Source organism: Marmota monax, unplaced genomic scaffold, assembly GCF_021218885.2.
Source record: "Marmota monax isolate L192 unplaced genomic scaffold, Marmota_monax_Labrador192_F-V1.1 WCK01_AAM20220418_F8-fsc01476, whole genome shotgun sequence".
Taxonomy (NCBI): Eukaryota; Metazoa; Chordata; class Mammalia; order Rodentia; family Sciuridae; genus Marmota; species Marmota monax.
Window position 1 is genome coordinate 43,861 of NW_026694082.1, and position 6,790 is coordinate 50,650.

Below are 6,790 nucleotides of genomic sequence, written 5' to 3' on the forward strand. Positions count from 1 at the left end.
AACCTACATAACAAGCATAAAAATGCTTTATTTTGCACAATGAACTTTTGGTCAAATATTTCAGAGTTTTTAAAGAAACATCTGGTGGTGCAGAACACAGCTGAAGCCATCTGATTTTTGCCTGCAAACCATTTGGGCAGCAGTAAAAGTAAAATGCCTTTCCACCTTTAGCCAAAACTGGAATTTTTTTTTTCAAATTGAAAGCCAATCTTCTACACAGAAGAAGAAAAAGAAAAACAATATGAGAAAAAATTATCAAGAGCATGAAAAAAGTTCAGCGAGTAAATTGTAAAGAAGAATTAGGCTCATGCAGAAGAGAGCATGGTGTGTAGACCTGGGTTGGAATCCTAGCTCATCCTTTGTGCCCTTGGGTAAGTTATCAGCTCTAATCTGAAGTTGTGAGGATTGTAAGTGAAACTAATTATACTTGCCTCAGAATCCAATTGGAGGAATTAAAAAATATATGTTTCAAGAGGTCCTCAATATATAATAGCCACTAAAACTATTAGTAGGCTATTTAAGTAATTTTTCAAGTTTGAAAATAAGGCTTACTGTTTCTCTACAAACTGAAAAAAATTACCTGTAAGCATAAAAGCTCAACATGAGATAACATTAACAAGTAGTAGGAGTGGAGAAGAGGTTCCTCTCCCTTGATAAAAATCTCTCACTCCTGTTGTGTCTGCGAATTGACTGAGGAAATTTAAAGCTGATGCAATGTTTCAATGTGTAGGATGCTTCCAGACAAATGTTCCTATTGCCATCCAATGGAGCTGGTGATGTATGCTGTGTTCACATCTCTGACTATTTCAAAAAGTAAGAAAATGGTAAAAGAAGCACATAAGACAAAAAAGTACCATTATACACTTTGGGATGGCTCTCCAACCTTTAGTTTCCATGGAAAGAGAGAGAGCCACTGGAAAATTTTTATTCTTATATAGGGGACACACAAGGGGAACTTCCATGGAACATTTTATCCCAAAAAAGTGCAAAGGGATAGGATTCCTAAGGAACAGGAGTGTGTAACTCAACCTCACTGAGTGATTCCCAAAATTGGAACCACACCTCATTATTCGAGTGAGGGTAAAAGTCAAATATATTGTGGGGTGCAATAACCATTCAGTACCCCTTACTCAGAACTTAAATGTGTGTACTGTCCAGAGTGGTTCCCGACATCTTTCATGCTAAAAAGCACTCTGCTGGTACAGAACACATCTGATGACACATGACTTTTCCTGTCAACAATATGGACAGGAGCAATGCAGGACTGTCTTTCCATCTTCAACTCAAAGTAGAATTTCATTAGAAACCAAAAGCTATACATCTTTGAGTAACACATAAACTTGTAAAAAAGTCTTGCATATACTGATTTATAATATCTTACACAGCTAGCCATGGTGGAACATGCCTTTAATCCCAGTGGCTCAGGAGGCTGAGATAGGAGGATCACAATTTCAACTTCAGCCTCAGGAATTACAAGGCACTGAGCAACTAAGTGAGACCCTATCTCTATATAAAATATAAAAATGGGGTTGGTTGTAACTCAGTGATTAAGTGCCCCTGAGTTCAATCTCCAGTAACTCTGAGTGATATTTGCCAGAATATTTCTATAAAACTCTGCACTGCCATTTGCTCAGCCTAACAATTTTCTAAGGTAATGAGATATTGAGTCTTTCTTTCTTTCTTTCTTTCTTTCTTTCTTTCTTTCTTTCTTTCTTTCTTTCTTTCTTTCTTTCTTTCTTTCTTTCTTTTTTGTTTCACCCAAACAAAAGGCATCTCTTATGATTGAATTTGATATAAAGTGTATATCTAAATTACTTTTCATAAAAAATAAAAAGTGATAGCAGTTATCACATTTTCTAAGGTAATTAGTACTTTTAGAATTTTTAAATATGACTTTTACATATATTTCAGGCTTGTTTTCCTGTTTCAATAGCCAAAATGGAAATATTTGCTAAATAAGCTTAAAAATACTCTAGATTCAAACAGTCTTTGGAGGCCAAGGTGGACAAATGACCAAACTGGGCTTAAAGAGGAGATTCCATTGGTGATCCATTATGGGAGAATAAAAGTTTATGCCAGACACGCCCAGCGGCCTACTGAGGAGCAGAGCTGCCCCCACACCCCTCGCCTGCCAGGTAGGCGGAACTGTGACCACCGACAGAAAAGGCCCAGTGGCCCTCGGAGGGGCAGAGCTGCCAACCACACCTGCAAGGTAGGCGGGCCTGCGATCCACCGGCAGAACAGGAGCAGCGGCCTGCTGAGAGGCAGAGCCGCCCCCTCCCCCCACGCCTGCAAGGTAGACGGAACTGTGACACCCACAGAACAGGCCCAGTGGCCTGCTGAGGGGCAAAGCCGCCCCCTACCCCACCCCCCCAGCGCCTGCCAGGTAGGCAGAACTGTGACCACCAACAGAACAGGCCAGACCTGCAACCGACAGACAGAACAGGCCCAGTGGCCTGCAGAAGGGTGGAGCCGCCCCCCCCCCCACGCCAGCAAGGTAGGCGGACATGCGACCCACCGGCAGAACAGCCCCAGAGGCCTGCAGAGGGGCAGTGCCGCTGCCTGCGCCTGCAAAGTAGGCAGAACTGCGACCACCGACATAACAAGCCTAGCGGCCCGCAGAGGGACAGAGCCGCCGCCCGCACCTGCTAGGTAGGCGGACCTGCTACCGACCGGCAGAGCAGGCCTAGCGGCCTGCCGGCATGGTAGGCACATTGCCCCAATTGGAGGAGGGGCAGAGCCACCACCCGCACCTGCGATGGAGACTTTGCAACTATACAAGATCAATATAAATATATAGGGGGAAAATTCAATAGCACAACAGTTTCACCAAGTAGAAAGGAACGCGAACAGTATGAAGAGACAAGGAAAGAAAGGACCACAAGCAATGCAGGTCAACTCAACGTTAGAAGAGGTAATAGCTGCAGCAGATGGAATGTCAGATAAAGAATTCAGGATATACATGCTTCAGATGATCTGGAGTCTCAAGGAAGACATCAGACAGCAAAATCAGACAATGAAAGATCACTTCAACAATGAATTACATAAACAAATCCAAGAAGCAAAAGATCAACTATACAGGGAGATAGAGGTTATAAAAAACAAACAAACAGAAATCCTAGAAATGCAGGAAGCAATAAACCAACTTAAAAACTCAATTGAGAATACTACCAGCAGAGTAGAACACTTAGAAGACAGAACACCAGACAATGAAGATAAAGTATTTCAACTTGAAAAGAACATAGACAGCTCAGCAAGACTGTTAAGAAACCATGAGCAGAACATCCAAGAAATATGGAATAACATCAAGAGACCAAACTTAAGAGTCATTGGGATACAGGAAGGGATAGAGGTTCAAACCAAAGGAATGAGCAATCTATTCAATGAAATAATACGAGAAAACTTCCCAGACTTGAAGAATGAGACAGAATCCCAAATCCTAGAAGCCTACAGGACGCCGAATGTGCAAAATCATAAGAGACCCACACCTAGACACGTTATAATGAAGATGCCCAACATACAGAATAAGGAGAGAATTTTAAAAGCTACAAGAGAAAGGAAGCAGATTACATTTAGGGGTAAGCCAATCAGGATAACAGCTGATCTTTCAACACAGACTCTGAAAGCTAGAAGATCCTGGAATAACATATTTCAAACACTGAAAGAAAATGGGTTCCAACCAAGAATTGTGTTTCCAGCGAAATTAAGCTTCAGGATGGAAGATGAAATTAAAACCTTCCACGATAAACAAAAGTTAAAAGAATTTGCAGCTAGAAAACCATCTCTTCAAAACATCCTTGGCAAAACATTACAGGAAGAGGAAACGGAAAATAACAATGAAAACCAACAGTGGGAGGTAGGACAGTAAAGGGGGGAAAATAATCAAAGAGGAAAACAAACCATGTTTAGTAACATAAATAAAAAATATGGCTGGAAGAACAACCCATATCTCAATAATAACCCTAAATGTTAATGGCTTAAACTCACCAATTAAGAGACACAGGCTAGTAGAATGGAACACAAAACAAGACCCAACAATATGCTGCCTACAGGAGATGCATTTGATAGGAAAAGACATACATAGGCTGAAGGTGAAAGGTTGGGAAAAATCATATCACTCATATTTACTTTGGAAACAAGCAGGTGTGTCCATACTCATATCAAATAAAATAGATTTCAAGCCCAAGTTAATCAAAAGGGATAAAGAGGGACACTACATACTGCTCAAGGGAACCATACACCAACAAGACATAACAATCATAAATATATATGCCCCTAACAATGGTGCAGCTATATTCATCAAACAAACTCTTCTCAAGTTCAAGAGTCTAATAGACCACCATACAATAATCATGGGAGACTTCAACACACCTCTCTCACCAACTGACAGATCTTCCAAACAAAAGTTGAATAAGGAAACTCTAGAACTCAATAACACAATTAATAACCTAGACTTAATTGACATATATAGAATATACTACCCAACATCAAGCAGTTACACTTTTTTCTCAGCAGCACATGGATCCTTCTCAAAAATAGATCACATATTATGTCACAGGGCAACTCTTAGACAATATAAAGGAGTAGAGATAATACCATGCATCTTATCTGATCATAATGGAATGAAACTGAAAATCAATGATAAAAGAAGGAAGGAAAAGCATACATCACTTGGAGAATGAACAATAGGTTACTGAATGATCAATGGGTTATAGAAGACATCAAGGAGGAAATTAAAAAATTCTTAGAGATAAATGAAAACACAGACACAACATATCGGAATCTATGGGACACATTGAAAGCAGTTCTAAGAGGAAAATTCATTGCTTGGAGTTCATTCCTTAAAAAAAGAAAAAAACAACACACAAATGATCTCATACTTCATCTCAAAATCCTAGAAAAAGAAGAGCAAAACAACAGCAAAAGAAGTAGAAGGCAAGAAATATTGAAAATCAGAGCTGAAATTAATGAAATTGAAACAAAAGAAACAATTGAAAAAATTGACAAAACTAAAAGTTGGTTCTTTGAAAAAATAAACAAAATCGACAGACCCTTAGCCATGCTAGTGAAGAGAAGAAGAGAGAGAACTCAAATTACTAGCATACGGGATGAAAAAGGCAATATCACAACAGACACTTCAGAAATACAGAAGATAATCAAAAATTATTTTGAATCCTTATACTCCAATACATTAGAAGATAGTGAAGGCATAGATAAATTTCTTAAGTCATATGATCTGCCCAGATTGAGTCAGGAAGATATAGACAACCTAAACCGACCAATATCAATTGAGGATATAGAAGAAACCATCAAAAGACTACCAACTAAGAAAAGCCCAGGACCGGATGGGTATACAGCAGAGTTTTACAAAACCTTTAAAGAGGAACTAATACCAATACTTTTCAAGCTACTTCAGGAAATAGAAAAAGAGGGAGAACTTCCAAATTCATTCTACGAGGCCAATATCACCCTGATACCTAAACCAGACAAAGACACTTCAAAGAAAGAAAACTACAGACCAATATCTCTAATGAACCTAGATGCAAAAATCCTCAATAAAATTCTGGCGAATTGGATACAAAAACATATCAAAAAATTGTGCACCATGATCAAGTAGGATTCATCCCTGGGATGCAAGGCTGGTTCAATATACGGAAATCAATAAATGTTATTCACCACATCAATAGACTTAAAAATAAGAACCATATGATCATCTCGATAGATGCGGAAAAAGCATTCGACAAAGTACAGCTTCCCTTTATGTTCAAAACTCTAGAAAAACTAGGGATAACAGGAACATACCTCAATATTGTAAAAGCAATCTATGCTAAGCCTCAGGCTAGCATCATTCTGAATGGAGAAAAATTGAAGGCATTCCCTCTAAAATCTGGAACAAGACAGGGATGCCCTCTCTCACCACTTCTGTTCAACATAGTTCTCGAAACACTGGCCAGAGCAATTAAACAGACGAAAGAACTTAAAGGCATAAAAATAGGAAAAGAAGAACTTAAATTATCACTATTTGCAGGTGACATGATTCTATACCTAGCACACCCAAAAGGGTCTACAAAGAAACTATTAGAGCTAATAAATGAATTCAGCAAAGTGGCAGGATATAAAATCAACACGCATAAATCAAAGGCATTCCTGTATATCAGCGACAAATCCTCTGAAATGGAAATGAGGACAACCACTCCATTCACAATATCTTCAAAAAAAAAAAATACTTGGGAATCAACCTAACAAAAGAGGTGAAAGACTTATACAATGAAAACTACAGAACCCTAAAGAGAGAAATAGAAGAAGATCTTAGAAGATGGAAAAATATACCCTGTTCATGGATAGGCAGAACTAACATCATCAAAATGGCGATATTACCAAAAGTTCTCTATAGGTTTAATGCAATGCCAATCAAAATCCCAATGGCATTTCTTGTAGAAATAGAGAAAGCAATCATGAAATTCAGATGGAAAAATAAAAGACCCAGAATAGCAAAAACAATGCTAAGCAGGAAGTGTGAATCAGGCGGTATAGCGATACCAGAACTCAAACTATACTACAGAGCAATAGTAACAAAAACAGCATGGTACTGGTACCAAAACAGGCGGGTGGACCAATGGTACAGAATAGAGGACACAGAATCCAATCCACAAAACTACAACTATCTTATATTTGATAAAGGGGCTAAAAGCATGCAATGGAGGAAGGATAGCATCTTCAACAAATGGTGCTGGGAAAACTGGAAATCCATATGCAACAAAATGAAACTGAATCCCTTTCTCTCGCCATG